The sequence below is a fragment of the Anomalospiza imberbis genome, chromosome 6 (genome assembly GCF_031753505.1).
Source record: "Anomalospiza imberbis isolate Cuckoo-Finch-1a 21T00152 chromosome 6, ASM3175350v1, whole genome shotgun sequence".
Classification (NCBI taxonomy): domain Eukaryota; kingdom Metazoa; phylum Chordata; class Aves; order Passeriformes; family Viduidae; genus Anomalospiza; species Anomalospiza imberbis.
Genome location: NC_089686.1, coordinates 10279829 through 10299254, shown reverse-complemented (window position 1 = coordinate 10299254; position 19426 = coordinate 10279829).

The following is a 19426-nucleotide window of genomic DNA, read 5'->3' as shown; positions in this document are numbered from 1 at the left end:
CCCAACAGCCGCCACACTGGGCACAGGCTGAGCTCAGACATCCACTCACACACTTCTGGCTCCCTACCCATCCATCCCACCTGGCACTTCCATCATTTGACAAAAGACTTGCAATTTGCAGTGCAAAATATTAAAGGAAACAAACCACGGAATAGCAGGGGGTGGTCTGAGGCATTACTCCCTTCTCTGCTCCTGCAGGAGCCACCTGTGGTGTGCTGAGTTCCCAGGAACACCTGGGGAACCTCTGCCCTTTCTGCAGGGGAAGGCAAAACTTCCAGAGAGCTCACAGACTCAAGTATGATGGGGAGAAAAAAAACCAGCAGGAATGTTTTGTTAGAGCCTGATGAGAAACTTTGGGAACTGCTGACCTGGAAAGGAAGGGTTAAGGAGCCAGAATGCCAGCAATTCCTTCCCTTTGAGCCTGGATCGTCTCTCTAAAATCCACTAAAAAATGACAGCACTGGACTAAAGGCCACAGGATTTACTGATGTGCTGATTTTGAGAGACACACTAGAGCAAAGTGGTTTGGTAGGTGGGCTATTCCAGGTGGACAGAGCTGGCTTCAGTGACGTGTCTGGGTGACACATTCCTCACCTGCTAATTGCTGTAAAGCAGGAAATGTATGTGCAATTACATCTTCACCAAGGATGTGGCAACGATTTGCCAACATCCATTTTCAAATCCTGCCTTTAGCATAGCTAATATGAACTTTAATAGAAGAAAACCTGGAAACCTCAATCCAATGGGAGGAGACCTGAAGCCTGGCAATGCATGGAGCATCCCAGAGGAAAGGCACGCCTGCAGTGAGTGGGATGGCAGAGCTTCCTTCCCAACAGGAATTAGGGCACACGGGCTGCAAGTCCAGCATCTCCCAGGAAAGTTTCACTTGCTGCTCCATCACCTGCCTCTTGCTTGGGTCAAAAGCCAGTACTGGGGACCAAACAGGCAGGAGCACCAGGAAGGAAGGATGTTTTGGGAGTGGGATAGAGGTAAGTGAGCTTAAGTGTGGCTCTAGCAAAATCATGCTTTCCTGTGCTGTAGACTGAAACCCATGAGAGTAATTGCTGCCTTCCTGCATGACTTAGAGGAGGATGTGGCCACACCACCACACTGATATCCTTGAAACACAAAATAGCTTTCATGTAGCCACAATAATAGAGATGGCAGCTAATGTCAGGGGATTTCAAGAATTACTCATCAATGCAGGAAACATGGATTTCCACCCTAGCAATGAAATTAATCCATAGTGATGGGAAGAGAGGTGAATCCCACTTCCTAGGGGGAAAGAGAGGAAATGCAATGGAGCAGACACACCCGTTTGGCTGTTCAGGATCATGTTACAGAGGAAAAGTGAACCGCATTTTTTTAAAGCAGTATGAAGTTTTTAAGGTTACCGTGAAGTGAATGTTCACACCTGCTGGGCACCATTTCTCCTTGCTACCAGGGGTTTTATACTCCATACATCAGGTTTTAAAAACCCCTTTTGAACTGACCAGCTTGGGTGCTTCCCTACAGTGACATTTTTCATCTCTTCTCTGGGTCTTCTCCTCAGGTATTCAGTTCCTTCTTTCACCTCTCCACAAGTCTCCTGATGTCTCCCAGCACTACCCAGTGAGGCCTTGAGACCACATTCTCCCAATTCTCTCAACCTTCCAGCAGATGGGACACACCAGGGAAAATTATGTACCAGCGCCCAGAAAAACCATCATTTGAGGTCGAGGAATTCAGTGTTATTTATCCAAGTAGTTTTTATCCAAATAGGACAGAGCACTTGAGCTGTAATAACTCTCATAATGGACTAATAAAAGAGGAAAACTTAATATTTAGCAGAAAAGCTGAGCTCTCAAAAGTACTCCTCTCAAATGGGAGGAGGTTGTAACAAGCCCTTAGGTAGAACAATATTGGTCCTGGAGTCTTCAAGAGATTTTGAGCCCTATCCTAAAGGCGTGAGGCCAACCCCCAAGTCCCACTGGCAAGAACAGTGTAGCTGAGAGCTCAACCAAGTGCACTGTTTAGGGAAAATAGCAGGATAAAATTAACAGTGCTATGTCCTAGTTCACAGAGGGCTGTTTCTGCTATTTGGTTTCATTGCAGCCCCCTTTACTCTACACCAAGGCTGTAAGAAGAGGTGAAAACCATCCGAGCTGTGGGACAGGGACTGTCATCTTCTGCATAGCAGATCCCTTGTCTCAGCCAAGGTCCTATCCCCAACTTCACTCATTGTGACACAGCCCCTTCACAATCTGCATGGGGCTATACAGAACCAAAAACCTTGGCTGAAGCTACCCACTCTCCCTGTTCAACATATGGGGAGTGCCAGAGGTATTTCCAGTGCCCCAATGCCAGAGGTATTTCCAATGCCCCAAGAGAGGCATTCAGCCCAGCAGGATCCTGGCAGCTGCCTGCTTGTGACAAGCTTGTGCTAGACCACAATCGTGGACCACACCAGCTTTGAGGCAAGTGGGTGTGAAGGGAATGTCACCTAAAGAGGTCACACTGCATTCAGAGGTGTCATTGCTGTCCTGCCTGGACATGGATGGTTTGCAGAAAGCAGCTCTGAGCAGCATTGTGTCCCTCCTCCCAGATGCAAAAAGACCCCTCCTAAGATTTACTGGAAAAGAGTTACGAAAAAGGGGAGGAAACTCTTGCACATGCTGTGTGAGCTAGACCTGCTGCTGGAGCAGCCTTGGCAGCTTGCGAAGGTATCACAGGTGATATCCTGAGGTTAGTCCTGGAGCTGGCAAAAAAGCCCAGCATGAGGAGTAATCCAGATAACCTTAGCTGTATGTCAGTAAGGGAAACACAGGAGGCTGCAGAAGCAGAGACTGAGGTGGGAATGCAGCCTTCAAGTGTCCACCATGTCTCTGGCCATGTTCAAAAATCTTCTGTAAGTCTTTGTTTAACTGTCCAGCTCAGCATCCCATTCAGATCCATTAAAAATATCACTAAGACTAAAGTATTACTGTGGAATGCGTGAACTGCCCAAGCTCCCATTTTTGTTTGATTTGATTTCTCTATGAAGCTTCTCTCAAAGGGCTCAGATTGCATTTACTTGGGGAACATTTTGTCAGATCAGCACGTACAGCATGAAATCAATAGCAGCTTTTGAAGAAAGACCAGATTCATGCATTGTCCAGAACAACCTCTTCAGCCAACTTTTCTTGGGTGGAAACCACATTTAAGAAAAGGACAAGTTCTACCTTCCACCTACCTCAAAACCCTCCACTCAGTGTTCCCTGTGGACCACAGGCAGAGCCTCATTTCTTCATGTAACATTTTCTCTTTGTATAAAAGTCTGTTTCTGTACAAAATAACACTGCATCTATCCAGATATGATGTTATTCTTTCCACTGTAATTTTCTACTATCTCATATTAACAACTCTATGCTGCAAACTTCAGCTTATTATTCAAAATTATAAATTGCCCATTTTCATACATTTCAATATAGCTTGAATTGAAAAGCAAATTCTTGCTTTCAGTAGTACGTGAGCATCTCCATGTTAATGTGCAAAATGTCATGAAGAGAATCAACACACAGCAGATTTCTGCAGTCTGTTTACCTCTCTATACACAGAAATATCCTCTGTAGGGGTGCTTTCCAGGCAGAAATGGAGGCAATACAATCTATAGGTTTTTGAGAGCAGATGACTGGAGTTGTGATGAATACATAGGTAATTTCTTAGCCAAAGGCTCGTGCATCACACATGCACACAGCGCCCCCACACAGATGCCACTGCCATAACAACTCTTTTTCTTACAAACATTCTGGATCCAGCCTTTTGCCCAGTTTCAGCCCTTCAAATAACAGTTTTCTAGAAATTCAACACTTTTCCTCCACAGAAAGAGGGTTAATCAGGATATTTTGTTTGGCAACTCAAACCATGAAGTCTGGGACCCAAGAGCTGGTTGTGCTGATGTGTGAAATCCCCTTTCAGTTCCCATGCTCTGCCACAGCATGACCTTAGATATCTGAGTCGTAGCATGGGTTTTGGTCATATTCTTTCTGCTAGCTTTCTCTGCAAGGAAAATATCAGAAAAGTCAGGCCATAAGAGTTCATAGCTCACAGTGTTTTAGGAGCTTTAATATATTATGACAGAAATGCAAACAACATGCAGAAGACTTTTCTGTCCTGTCCAGGTCCATGAGCCATCAAGAACCTCAGTGTTCCTGATGTCCAGCTCCCACCTAATGCAAAAAAATACTCAAAAAACAGAAAACATGCTATTATCTCACAGTCTCTACTATCACAACTTCCAGTATTCAGGACTGTCAAATGGGCAGTCCTGAAATTCTGAATTCTCTGAATTCTGAAGCTTTTGCTGTACAAATACATGCAGGGTATGCCCAAAAGGACAAGGTGGATGTCAGTCACTCAGAGGCTGAGGTGGCTGCTCTCTTGAGCCAGTGATGAGCTACGTGGTTGGTTTTTTAGGTGTTTCACCTGTGCGTCATCAGGGCAGCCTGTGAGGTCTGGTGCAAGTGGTATTCTTCTTTAGGACAGGCTGAGAAGTCACCAGGGCCAGGGGCAATGTCACCTCTCCTAGCAGCAGAGCTGTTTGTCAGACAGATGCTACAGGAGGGAAGTCTGCCTGTGTGTGTGAGATGGGAAAGAACCAGCACTGCAATCAAGTGCTTGTCCATCTCCTTGATAAAGAGGGAACTGGAAGAGTTCCCAGGAGAAAGGTAATACACGTCTGGATGTCCTGGGAGGATGTCAGAGGAGGATGGCTGTGCTGTGGAAGGGAAGGGTGGGGTGACCTAGCACCAGCACCAGGAAGGGAACCCAGAGCTGGTCTCTGAGCAAAGCTCTTTAAATACTGCCTCTGTCAGAGGTTCCCAATGGGTATAAACCACAGCATAGGAGGAGGAAGAGGCAGGAAGCCTCTCTGGTGGAACATTCGTGCAGGTTTGTGACTCAGGCAAGCCTTTTGTACCTTCATTTCCATCTCTCATGAGTACAAGCCATGGACTTCTCAGGTGCAAGAACAGATTATGAATACATGCCTGTGCTTGTGCTTTCACCTGGCTTGGGTGACTGCAGCATGAAGTGACTGGGTAGCAATGGTCTATCCCAAACAGACCATGGCATTCCATGTCCAAAGACACAACAAAACCACACTCAGGGGCTAAAGCACTGTAACACAGTGACCCAGCTCCCCCAGATACTCCTAGCCAAGGGCATGACACATGAGGTCAGCAAAGGTATCTCCTGGGGGCCTGGGTGTGGTCTCCAGTACACAGCACCAGCTGGGGAGAGCACAGGCATGGGAGGGACATCAGAACTGTGAGTGAAAGCCAGGGAGACACAGTCTTCAAGGTCAGATAATGACCAGCCTAGGACATGTGGGTCTATATTTGGCAGTGATGCAATCAGCTGGAAGCATATACTCATTTTTGCTTGAACCGTAGGCAAGGCAACAGCTGCCAGAGCTCACATGAGCACCGTCAGTGACAGACGATATGTTGTCAGTGTTCAGACCATCTGACTCTCCTGTGTTTCTGTTCTCTTTAATGCATTTTCATTTCTCTTGGAAAAACACAAGTAGAGAATGGGTTATTTCCCTCCCCCGATATAGTACCAAGCATGGCAAGAAATGATGTGGTGTATCCACAATGTTAGGCAGAGGTTTCTTTTTCCAAAAAGGATTTCTTCAACCTGCAAAGCTTCAGTGCTTTCAGCCGCAGGTGTACTACACACAGAAGTCAGTCTGAGGCCAGAATTCTATTGTGGGTGAGGATTCAGGTAACAGTGTGACAAGCCAAAATTGAGCTACATAGCAGGAGAACATGGAGCAAGGAGTGCCCTACCCTGCCCCTTCACTGCCCCTCTGCCACACGAACCACAGCCCTGCAGATACACCTTCACCAATCTGTAAGTGATCAGTCCCTTAAACAGCATCTTGTCCTAAACTCAGCCCTGCCTTGAGTCACAGCATCCAGAAAACAGAGGCCCTTCTTGAGCTGCTTGGCCAGAGCTCTTTCTTAGCCCTGATTTTAGCTGCCATCTACTCAGATGAGAGCACTTTCTTTAAAGCAGAGGCATGTGTTTCTCAGCATAGGACTGCTCTCCCATTTGTCCTTCATGCAGTTGAATTAAAATAATGCCACTAATGAGGGTCATCAAGCATCACTTATCACCTCCTATAGCCAGACCAAACTGTCTAAATGCTGCCCATTATGAAGATCAGTTAAGGGGGGAGCAGGAAGGAGATGACCACAGAACCAGAGAGTGTTCACATGCACTACACAATGCTAGGGTAGAAATGTCCCTGACTTAGACCAAGCCAGAAATATGCTGAGCAGTGTCTGCTGTGGTCCTAAGAAACCACTCCCAGTGGGCATTGATCCTGCTGGCACAGGATCAGCTGATGGACTGGAGATCGTGGGGATCAGCAGCCTCCATCCCAATGGGGTCCTGACAGATGTTTCTACCTTGCTTACTTCTGACAACAACCCACCTAAGTCAAGAAGGAAAGGAAAAAAAAAAAAAAGAGGAATGAACTGTGTTTGTGCAGTGTGGAGAGTTGGCCATGGGGAGCTTGGAGAGTGTGCTGTTTTGGTCTGGGGCTCACTGCAAGAAGAAGTGAGCACCAAGCTGCCTCTTGAAGCCAGTGTCAGGGACACACACTGTTGGTCCCAGAGGGGACATGGTAGCTCTGGAAAGAAGACTGAACTTTCTCATTTATCACATGGAGGAAACAGATAATTCATCAGTGGTGTGAACTTTTGAAATCCCCAATGTGGCTGCTCAGCTGTGAAGAGGAGGAAACCTCTGCAGTTGGAGCCCAGGTAGCAGTTTCACATTTGGCTAAAAACTCCTCCCAAGAGCTACCTAGAGAAATCATGATGGGCAAACAAAGCTCAGAGGTGCACAGGGAGCCCATGGCAGCTGAACATCCCTCAGACTAGCAGCAGCACAATTGCCGTCCTCAGCCTCCTTGGCATTGTGGGCGCTGTGTTTACCCTGCAGAGAACCAAGACAGTTGGCAATTTCATCAGCCCAGGAATGCACATGCCCTCTCAGCCCTTGCTCTCATGTTTCCTCTGCTCTCTCACTTTCCTTTCCTGCCCAACACACTCTCTCTAGCCTGTATCTCTGTGGAGAAGAGGCCTTACCTGTGGGAAAGAGGCCATTTGGTCCCCAAGCCAAGCCACCTTTCTTAGCACAAGCAGAGCTGTCCGGTGTCTCTGAGCAGTACACGCATATATCATCATGTCCCAGTCTAGCTGACATCACAATGTGTGTCCACTAGGTCAGCCCACATCAAGCCAAAAATAAGCACATAAGCATTATTTTTATTGGTTTTCCTCCACACAGGGGAATTGTGTTTGCTTCACTTTGAGTTTGTTTGCTTTAACTTATCCCTCATTACAAGAAAACATTGGCAAGAGAACTTTGAGCTATCTCAAGTCTCCTTAACAATGGCTGCGAGAAATAAGATGCACACAGCCTGTATAGTTCAGTCTAAAACCTGCAATCAATATAACCTAAAACCCGGCTCAATATAATGCAATCCATATTTCTATACCTATACTTGGTTTTAGCTACACAACTGATTCTGTGTCATTTTTTTCTGCATAGATCTAGCACATAGATAATCTGGACAGGACTGGCCTTAAACATCTTTGCTACAAGGTGCTGCCTGCTTTATATCTCCAGTGCAAAGCATTTGCCTGGTACCACTGAAACATGCTTCAACTGCCAATATAAATGGAATCAAGCCAAGCCAAAAAATCTTCAAGAAGTGTACTACACTTTTTTTCAGACCAGATGCACAGCAATAGTCCTGCAGAAATCACACTCTACTCCCACCAACTCAAACCTCACTGCTGTTTCGATGGGAGAAGAGGTTCTTGCCTTCATCCCTCCTCTGACCAACCATCTATTTAGATGGTCCTTTGTGCCCAGGATCAGAGCTCACTGATGAGTGCCTATTCTCTCTGTGCACTGGGAAAAGGGGCTGTTCTGCATTTTACAGAGCAAGACATGAAACATAGATGTGGCTGGCCCTACAACTGGTCATGGTCTCGCAGGTGGTTTTTGAGCCCTGGCCCCTGGGCACTCTTTGGCCACCAGACCAGCTTAGGTTTTCAATCAGACTAAGACAACGAGTTTGGAAATGGAGCAAACTCTCCCACCACCCTCCCTTCTGATATCTACTGTGCAACACTTGGGGAATTGTGATGCAAAAGGCACCAGCAAGAAGATGCAAGATGTGACTTGGAAAGTCCCAGCATTGCATGTTGCTGGGGCATGGACACCGCAGAGAGCATCCCTGCAGGAATTCTGAGTCTCACATTCCTTCCCTGACCACCATGAATGGCTGGGTTTTGTTTGCTTTTTCTTCAACTGTTGCAAAACTGATGTGGCAGGGACAGCAGTGCAAATGAGGAACAGACAGCTCATGAATAGTGCCAACCCCTCTAATCACACTTCGTGGATGGTTTCAGCTGTTCTGGACCATAGCTATTCCAGGACTCTCATCAGACGATGCTGTTACCATACACTGCCACCATTCTTGTTCATCTCCTCTCCTCCCAGCACCTCTGTCATCATCCCTGACCAGATGCATTATGGGATCTGTGTGAAAAATGAAGAGTCAACCTGGAAGAGCCGTTCCTGCTCCAGCATGATGAAACACACCTCATCACCCTTGCAGAGGGACCTAGAGATATTTGCCTTCTGCTCTTGCTGGCCCATATGCCTCTGGTGCCAGTCTTCACCTTTAAAAATAGTCATATTCAGGGAATAACAGAAATTATGGACACAGGAATCAGAGAAGATGTAAAGATCCTGCAATATCTTGTTGATGCAGCAAGACCACAGCTCTGCCACAACAGGTCACTTCCCCTATACGTTCCCTCTTGGTCAGTGGATAACTCCAATTTTTCTCTTGTTTCACGTGTTTCAGTTTCACTTTTATATCTGAAAGTTTCCAACCTCGAATAAAGTCAGTGAAATCTTACCACAGGATTTAACATGAAATTTTCCATTCTCCCTGACCATGTCTGTTCATACTGCCAAGCTGAACCTGCATCTCAATCAACCCAAGTTAATTGGCCAGAAAATACAGGGCAACTATTTGTGCTGGGAAAAGACCAGGATATGGAAGGTTATTAGGTCTTGAAAGACTGTATATTCCTACAGAAGTTTAGCTCCAAGAAGTCAATGCTTTGAGGCAGAATTTTCTTCCTAGCTTTTGCAGGCTGGAACAAGCAAGTTTTTAACTACCTTACAGAAAGGAAGGGATGTAGAAAGGTCATTGTGTCCTTGGCCAAGGAGAATAACCCAACCAAGCCAGGCTGGAGGAAATAACCCAAATTCCATCCCATGCCCCAGGGCAGCTGGCCACCTCCACTCCCACTCAGGGCCTCAGGACCCACATAAAGAAAGTCTACTGCTTTGGAACAATTTTGTTTCTGGCAGCTCCTGGAAATCTGGCAATTTGAATCACTTTCCTGTATTCAAAGTTGTCTGCATCTCACTCTGGAATGCCTCCCTGGAATCCATGGGCTTTGCACTGCTGTAAGCCAACAGCAGGGGCCAGCCCCACATGGGACACACCAAGAGAGGGTGACTGTCACATGAACAGCAGCCCCAAATATGTGCACTCCCTCCCACTCACAAATGGGTCATTTCCCCACCACAACAAAAATTAATGTTTTTACTATTAGGTAACCCCAGAAAATCATCTGTTTTCCTCAGCTATCATTCGTGTGTCATTTTCACAGACACGTTTACTCTCTGCCACAATGTTCCACTCACATATTGATTTATGAATTTGAAAAAAAAAGTATCTACAGGATCTAAAGGTGAGGACCCTCTCTGTACTCACAGCTTTAGCTTTAAAGCCTATCTGCTTGAAACTGAGTGAACAAGCTCCAGGATCATCAGAAGGAAGGAGAAATGCCATTGTCATGGATGCTGTGGGTTCTCCCCATAGGCTGTCGTCCAGCCCACATATGGGACATCCCTGGTGTAAGGCAGCAGCCTCACCAGCAAGTCCCCATTTGCTGCTCTGTGATTCTCGTGAAACAAAATTCAAAACACTGGGCATGACAAGGAGGGAACCCTCTGCCCTGAGATGCGAAGCTCAAATGTAATGTGTGGAAGAAGAAAGAGTGGGTCTGTGATATGCTTGGACAGATGAGTGTCAAAGACTTAGGAAACCTGGCAGATCTGTCTCTTTTTGGAGCAGAATCAAGAGGGAAGGGCCTAAATCTGTTGGTGAGCCTTGGAGGAGCACAAAGCATCATTATCCCCATTGCAGCGTGGCTCCATGCCCAGGAACTGTCCTTCACTGGAGCAGGGACCAGCAATCTCCCTCCATATCAGGGTCTGCAGGGTGGCAGGCACAGACCCTGCAGCAAGGCAGCTCTTGGATGTCTTCAAATAACCTGGAAGACACCCACAGAGTCTGAGCCCCTGTGTCAGGTGTCACCAGCACCTGGAAGGCACCTTTCTGGCCTGTCTCATGGTGATTCACCAGGAAAGAACCAGCCCAGCTTGGCACCTCAGCAACCCCCAGGGGTTCTGTGGTGGGGGGACCAAGGGAGCACAGGGGAGAGGCTGTAGCCTACTGAGGTTTCCAAAAGGCATTTGGAAAGTTCTTGCCATAGGCTCAGAGAGAAACTGGGGAGCAACAGGTGAGTGAGAGGGTCTCACAAGGACAAGTAACAGAGCAAAAATGGGAAATAAGGTGCAATTTTCATACTGGAAGGCTGCTCTTCTATGCAGGGTTGTGCTGGGATGTCTGCAGAAACCTGGGCAAGGTGGACAGGCAGGTGACAGCTGTTGCAGATGACACCAAATGGTTCATGGCAGTAAAGGTGACCTTATGATGCTTAGCAAACAGGTGTTCAAGTGGCAGAGGAGATTATGTAAAGGGAAGCAAATTCTTGTTTTACATGCAATACAGGGGAGCCAAATGAGACCCTGGACATTAGGTAACATTTCTAGCTCTGTAGAAGTGTTACCTAATGCAAGGAAGAGAGAAGAAACCTCAAATTAAATGTGAGGAGTTACTAAGAGGGGGGGAAAGCAAACAAATCTGGAGCAGAAAGTCATGTCATAACAAAAACTCATGGCAGCCCCAGCTCAAAAATTGTGCCATTTGGGTCCCTTTACCTTGAAGTGGTGATAGCAGAGGAGAAAGTCCAGAGCAGAGACATGGCAGAGCTTCTGGATGAGCAGGTCAGGACTCCTCAGGCTGGAAATGGACCAGCTGAGGATGGCAGGCTGAGGAATAGTGGAATACTAAACAGGATGAAAATAGGAAAACTGTCTCTTCCCACACAAGAGGTTTCAGATGAAGACAGTAGATGCATAACCCAAAAACAGAAAACTGAAGCTTTTTTTGCACAAGGTGTAATTAGGCTGCAACATCTCCTGATTCAGGATGCTGTGGTTACTAAAAGCTCAGCTGAAAGCAGGAAACAATCAGGGATGAAGAAGGGACAGAAGGAACAAAACAACATTGAGGGCTCTCAAATACAGATACTGCTCTGGCTCAGGAAATGTGTAAGCTGAAAAGTGTTGGAGTATGGGAGAGTACAAGAGGGTGGATTGTGCCTCTCCCACCACTCCAGCTATCTCTATTCTTGACACTGGCATGGAGAGGATGCTGGGCTGGTTGGCTTGAGCCATGCTGCCATCCTGCACCCGCTCCCAGATGCCCCACATGTTTGAGATTTGCAGATTGGGTCATTTGGCTCCATACTTCCTGAAATTTGTGTTTATTTTAATAATTCTGGTGGAGTGCCCAGAGATTCAAGAGAAGCAGTGAGTGACACTGTGAAAGGTCACCCTCAGACATTGCCAAACCTCATTTTCAATTCCAAAAGCAGTGTAAGAAGTCACATTGGTAAATCAGTCTTCCCATATTTCTTCACAAAAATTATCTTCTGTTCTCTTTCTTCTTGTCACCCAGTAGAAAAACAAAACAAAGATGATGCTATGTTAAATATAGAAAATGTCTTTACAAGAGACCCTTTAAAACTTCCATGAATTGCATTTATTAATTCCAGTCAACTTCACCTCATAAAAAAACTCCCAAATCTTTTTGCTCTAGTCTTAATGGGAGCCTGGAGCTCTGCCTCATATCCTTGTGTGCAGCTGGGACATGTGTTTATTCTTCAGTCATGTCAACAAGAACAAACATTCCAAGCAAGCACCACTTCTTGGTTCAATGACTTGAAAAAGCAAGGCCTTGTGAAATTCCAGCCTTGTCACAGCCTCTTGGGAGGCCTTGCTTCCCAGGAAGCAATATAAAAATGTAGGTCCTTGATGCCAGCATGCTTCAGTCTGGGAAGGACCATTCAGTGACACAAGAAAATTCCTATCCTTTTACTCTGCTCTTATCTGATCCCTGGTAGGGACTTTGTCTGTCCCACATGGTGTGGGGTGAAGAAAAAGACTCCTGCCTTTGAGGAGATGCAAACTCCTCTAGTCTATTATGTTTTCCCTCTCTTTGTTTGCCCTTTCTCTTAGTACATCAGGTCAATGTTACAAAATTACAGATGTGTCCTTCAGCCCAGCCCTCTGGTCCATCCACCTCCCTGTTGCACCGTGCTTGGGAAGAAACTTGTCAAAAGCCCACAGAGCCCTCAGCTCCTGTTTATTTTCAGTCAGATGAGAAGTGATGCTCCATTACACATAATTACTCACAAAAACTCTAAGTCAGTTTGGCCTGGCCACAGAGCTCACAGGATGACACCACTGCTGGAAGGGGTCTCCGGAGGCTCCACTCCACCTTCCCATTCAAAACAGGACCCCTGCCAACACTAGCTCAGGTCATCCTGTGTCTTTGCCTACAGAAGTCTGCAACAACCTTTAGGCAGCAAGTCTGCCACCTCTCTGGGCTGAATCCTCTCCTAGGGAAGAAGTTTTTTCTTGGTGTTGAACCTGAACTTTCTGAACTACAACTTGTGCCCATTTTCCCTGGGCTGAAAAGGTGATCAGCAATCACCTGCTGATTCTGAGAAAAATTTTACTCTGTCACCATCATAACCACCCTTCATGTAGGTTGCTGTCAAATTATCCTTTATCTTCCTTTTTGCCAAGTTAAGTAAGTCCAGCTTCTGCAACCTCTGTTCATGGTCTAGACCCATCCACTGCACCCTTTACTGACCACACATTCATTACTGGGACACGTCTCTCCTGCAGAGAGGCATGGAGTGGAGACTTCAGTGGAGATCCTTCTAGCCAACAACAGTGCCTTCCCCAGGCCAGTGGCTGTTAGAGGACAGGCTGCTGGCCTTGTGGCCAAGCCCCCTGACATCACCTCCGAGCACAGCCCTGGGCGAGATGCTGGAGGTGTCAGCCCTGGCTGGGGAACAGCCTTTGCTCTTGGTATCAAAGTCTCAGCACTTCAGTGGCACAGCAGTGCTGCCCTGCCTGTGCTGGCAGAGCCTGGCAGTCCCAGGAGAACCTGGCCAGCACAGGAACTGTCCCCAGCCCTCACCTAGGGCCAGGAGAGAGGCACCCATCTGCATCCTATCTGAGGTGAAAGGGAAATTTCATCAGTGCTGAAACCATAGCAGCCCAGCATTGTGCAAAACATTTGAGGCTAACATAAACATCTCTGCTTTTATGAAAATAGAAATCAAATGGCATCTAAATGAACCCAGAGTGCTGTTCCTCCAGTGCAGTGTCATAAACACTGATGCTGTTCCTCCAGGGTAGTGTTCTGTCATTTGTCCACAAATGGGAGAGCTGGGATCTGGATTTTCCAAGCAAATTACTCAGGCCACACTCTGCCTTTGTTGGTAACTACAGCCTTGCTTTTGACACGGTGCTTAAAGCATGCTGAAATCTGAGCTTGTGTCATGTCTGGCAGCCTGGACAGTTTCAAAATCCTTGAGACACGTGATTTACCAGAATCGCTTCTTTTCCTGCATCCCAGGACACAAATGAGCCAGAAAGCAGCTTAAGTTTGCCTGCAGGGCCTTGCAATGAGACAGGACAGACAAACCCTAGCACCTTCCCACAGTGGGGATGCACCTGACAAAACATGGCAGGATATGCAGCACCAGCACTGCAGCTTTAGAATGGAAACTGAGGCACAGCATTGATGTGTGACAGCTATGCCCAGGGCCATGTGCCTCAGTGTCCCCAGGGATCCTACAGACTTTTCGGCCTGAAGCTCAGCTGCAGGAGTGGTTTATCTGGAGCTCACCCATTCAGGATAGCTCCCATTCCCAAAACAGCCCTGTGCTGGGTAGAGCCTGTCAGCATTGGAGACACCCATGTGGGTGAGACATGGTTGCCCTCAGCCTCTGTGCTATCCTCCTCCTCAGACCTCTTATATCCCCCAGTCTGACGTTACCTTCCAGGGTTCCCTGCTCTGCTGTTGTCCCCCTCACTCCTTCCAGAGAAGCTCAATTTAGCTGTACCTGGGGGCTGCCCTGCTTCAACTCTAAGGATGCTCCTTGTGAGCCTGAGCCTCCACAGATGCCTTAAGAAGTGTTCCTCACTCCTGCACTGAGTACGCAGGGCTCAGTACTGTTTTTCTGATCCCCCTCTTCATGGGTGGGAGAAAGGATTCAGCTCTGGGCAGAGGAAAACAGGACCAGGTACAGGATGGCCAGAGAAATGTCAATTCTCAGGACAGAAGGAACAGGAAAAATGAAGTAAATGAGGGCAGATTACAGACACAGATAAAACAGGGAAGACCCTGGGGCACGTTGGTCTAAGAGGAAAGAGGAATTTAGATGAGCAGGCAGCTCCTCAGAACATAATATTAAAGGCACGAAGAAACCTCCCAGTGCGGTAGGAGGATGTGCAGCATGTTGGGAATTCAGCTGAATCATAAATTCCTTAATCCCTTGAAGTTCAAGAAGGAATTACATGAAGAAAACAAGCAATTCAAATTCCAGTAGATAAATGTAAAACCGTGTCACAGGCATCTGGAGAGCAACTGGAAAGCTGAAGCACAGATGCTGGTACTGAGGCATGAGAAACACCACAGAAACACAATTTTAAGTGCTCAGAGGTGCATCTGCTCCAGCAGCAGCCTTGGCTTAAGCAAGCTCTGTCATCCCCCTCACCACTTGCCCAGCCCCCAAGAGCTGCACTAGCCCAGGGGAGGTCACACATGCAGAGAGGGCAGCTTATGCCAATGATGCTGCCAAAAAGTAAAGGAAATAAGATAACACTAACAAATTGTGCACCCATTGCAGCCTAAATAGAGACTTCCAGAGGTGGATTTCATCTATCCAACTTGTCCCAGCATAGTGTATCTGGAAAAGCCCTCCTACAGCCATCCGCCTCAATGGCCAAGTGGGAGGCAGCTCCCTAGACAAGAGCAAGCAGTGCTGATCGTAAAAGACATTTCTTAGAAAAATATCAGTAGAACTAAAGAGTTTGCAGCATGAGAATGATACCAAGACAATACACCAAGACTGTTTTAAATTAAATTTGTTTTGCCTAAATCTGTTTGCTTTCCCTCCAGGGCAGGAGTTCCACTTCCCTGAAAGCAGAGCAGCTGTGGATTGCAGAATCATGGAATGAGTAATGTTGGAAGGCACCATGAAGGTTATCCAGTCCAATCTGCCTGTTCAAGCAGGACCTGGACCACGTTACTCAGGACTGTGTCCAAGCTCCTTTTGAAAATCAGTGCTTAGTCACCCTCACAGTAAGGAAGTTCTTGTTCATGGTCAGGTGGGATGGTTGGGACTGTTGACTTTAACAAGGTTTTTAACACTGTCACAAGTACCATTCATGTAAATAAGTGAGGGCTGACCGTGGCTTGGCACAGGTCTGGGAAGTACCACACCTCTGGTCTGGGCACACAGACCTTGGGCTGAGGGTCTGCTCTTGCAAAGCTTCTGGGAAGCAGACACAAAACCGGATAGAGATCCATGATCAGAGCAAAACTGCAGGGGGTATTGAGTGCAAGTCCACAGAAGCCTTGTCTGAGTCAGACTCATTAATGATTTGAATGCTGAAATGCAGAGAACACTTACGAGAGATCCAGGAACTGCAAGCATGGTGACCAGGAATAGGAGACAGAATCTGATCTCAGAATTATCCAGGAAAATAAAAAAACCAATAGGATGCAGTTCAAAGACAACAAGAACAGCATATGGCAATGCAACAGAAGCAAACAACTGTACAAACACAGGGAGGAAATTGCCCATTCAGTAATACCTCTGCAAAAATTCAAACACTCCGGAGTAATGACAGTCATGAATGGGCTGTGTCAGCACACTGCTGTGAAAAAGGAAGCCTCCAACTGGGAAATGCAAAAAGGAGTGTAACCAGGACAGCACAGAAAGAAACTCCCCTACTCCAGCTGTCATTGCCAGAGCTTGGCTACTGTGCAGTGTCCACTCTTGGCATTCCAGAGTCCAAAAGGCAAAAGGGAGAATGACTGACAGACCAGAAATGTGATGTCTGAGAAAGCTGAGGGAACCAACACAGCTTAATTTAGAAAAGAAAGTAGGCCTAGACAAGATGTTGGCCCTCAAAGAACTTAAATTGCTTCTAGAAAGAAATGCAGTAGTGAGAAGGAAAGGCAAAGCAGGGCAGGCAAATCAGGGAAGCAAAGCAGTCTTCAGGGAAATTCAGCTCCACAATGGCTTTGATACCAGGCTCTGTCCTGTGATTGCAGTTCTTCCCTGATCAGTCTTGAAACCACTCACTCAACTCTTCTTCTTATGTTGGGAATACCCAAGGTTTTCTGGCAACTCCACATTGCTCCAGGGTCCTGGTTTTTAGGTAAGCTGTAGGGAAGATGATGCCAGAGCTCTGCTTCTTGAGCCTCAGTCTGCCTCACAGGACATGGGCACTTGGCAGTCACTGCCACTTCTCCTCCCTCCCTGCAACAAGTGTTGGGTAGGCAGAGACATTTCCCACTGTGCCCACAGTAATCCCTGTCCTTGTGGCTATCAGGCACTCTTAGGGAAAACATTTCAGGCATGACTATTTTTGATTATGATCTTGTGGCCTGAGCTCCACCAGCCTGGGCTTGTTTGGTTTAAGACGGAGCCAAGAAAGTGCTGCTGACAGGGCAGTTACCAATGACCATGCAGGACATGAAACAGCAGGAGCTTCATCCCCATTAGCCTGGGACAACCTGTATAAAGAAATCACCACAGGTCTGAGCTATGACACAGTGCACCCCGTTCCTTGTGGCATTCTCCCCTTGCAGCACAAAGTCCTGCCCCAGGACTCTCCGGGACACCTGCTGTGCTCTGAGCTCAGGCCTGAGCCAGGGACAGCCAGGACAGCTGCAGCAGCCCTGGGGTGACCAAAGCCCATCGAGGCAGGGGACCTTGGCTGCAGGGCTTTCCCCATGGCAGGGACAAGGCAAAGCAATGATGGGCACAGCACTTCTGCCAAGGCTGATATCCCAGGGAGGAAAGACACGTAAATTGGTGGGAATTTTGTGGGACACCTAAGTGTGAACACGACAGGAGAAGGAAGATCCCCAGGCTGAGGGACCAGGGAGCCACCCCAGGACCCAGCTGGGTGTTAGGTCAGGACTCACGATGGTCCGAAGAGAAGGCAGATTTCTCTCCACACGTGAGTCCAGCTCCGCTGTCCTGAGTTTTTAAGCTGAAAGTCGGTGGGACAGGGCTCAGGAACATCAGCTACCAGTTGCCAATGGGCGACAGTCACAGTGTCAATGGGCACTGGCGCCGGGCCGTATCTGTGAGGAGAAACGCTCCCGTGCCAGCCCTGAGGGGCATCCCCCGCTCCGCGGCCCCACGCGTGGGCTCGGCCGTTCCCGCAGGTTTTACTCCCATCTAGCGGCGGATCCCGGCTCCACACGGCGCTCGGCAGCCGGGAGAAGGCGTCCCGGGTGTCCGCAGCTTGGGGCGGCCAGAGCCCCTCGCTCTGAGGGGACGAGGTGGCACAGGCAGGGCAGGGGCTGGGGGCTGCCCGGAGCGCGGGCCCTGTGCCAGGGATCTGCACGGCTAAGGGGTCATCCCTCAGCCTGCGCTCTGAGGGGTTCTCCCCCCTCTCCCACAGAGCTCTCAGTGAAAAACTCACGTTTAACATCTACCCCAGCTGCTTCCCTCAGTTTGGGCTTATCCTCACCCTTCCCGGACCCTCGTCTCCCCCTAAAGTTTGGACCATGCTGGATGAGACCCCAGCAGACCTGGGCATAATGGGCCATGGACCATGTGGCACCATCAGCAGGAGCTGCAGCCAGCATCTGGGAATGAGAATTGGAATCTTTCTCAGCACTGGGCAGCCTGGAAGGGAATAAAATGACATCATTCCTCATAGCACAAGCCCACTTTGTTAGGCACAAAAGACCAGTGTGGAGAAGTTCAGAGGGCAGAATCCAGTGGAAAAAAAAGTCTAATACTCATCTCTGAACCAAGATCGACTTTACAATATTTCCAAAACCCTGCAAGGGTATACGATATAACAAACAACTCCAGACAGTCTGCTCTTGCAAGTACTTTGTCCCAGCCCTGAAACACAGGGGTTTTCCCAGCAGCTGCTTTAAACTCAGTCCATTTTTTAAAAACTGCTGGCAGACTGGCACCCCTTTTAGAATAGCCCATTGGGGCAATAGGCAATGGTCCCATACAGGCTGTGTGAGCCAAGTTGGACAGGACAGGCAACCACAGCCCCTGGAGCTTGCAAAGGGGAAGCTTGGGGAGGCAGCTGGGCCCAGGCTGAAAACCGGGATAGCAGTAGGAGACAGGAGAGTTAGGAAGTGTGAAGCTGGCAGCTAGAGCCCAGAGACGTGGAACAGGGCTCCTGAAAAGCAAATAGGAAAGGCAAACTCATGCAGGATTATTTATTTTGGCTGCTAATTTGCTGTCAGAGGAGCCATATGATGAGGAGGTGGGGAGGCACCCAGGGTTGAGGGCAGAAACCCATCTTCAGGTGCCCATATGGCCTTAGGTCAGATTAAGCCAACTAAAACCTTATCCTAAAGCCCTTTTCTGCAGCAGGAAGCCCAGCTGCTGTGGAGTGGGAAAAAATCAGGTTCCTGGGTCCTTGGCTCTGCAGCACTGCCTCTCAACCTCTCTCCACACTCACAAGCTCCAGCTCTTTCTGTAAAGCACAGGACACGTCCCACCTATCCTGCTCATCACTGCCTTTCACGATCTTCCCCTAAACCTGCTGGTTATTTGGCAGGCAGACACATCTAAGTGCTCTGTTCATCCTACTTTACAGCAGAGTTGAGTTCCCAGCGTTTTGTTGTCCTGCAAGTCTCGCACTCTGGTAAGGGGCCACTCACAGCCCACACAATTGATACATCACATAGGCATATTTCCTTGTAATGCTCCCTAATAACAACGCAAATAATAAACACAAAGGAGCCACGGCCCCTTCCATGTCCCAGTGCCACTAGATGGCACCAGGAGTGTACCCTTCCCAGCCCGGGTGTTCCCAGAGCCACTGGGGGAAACGGGGAATCCAGCCCAGCCCTTCCTTGCTACAGAATCAGAGACCT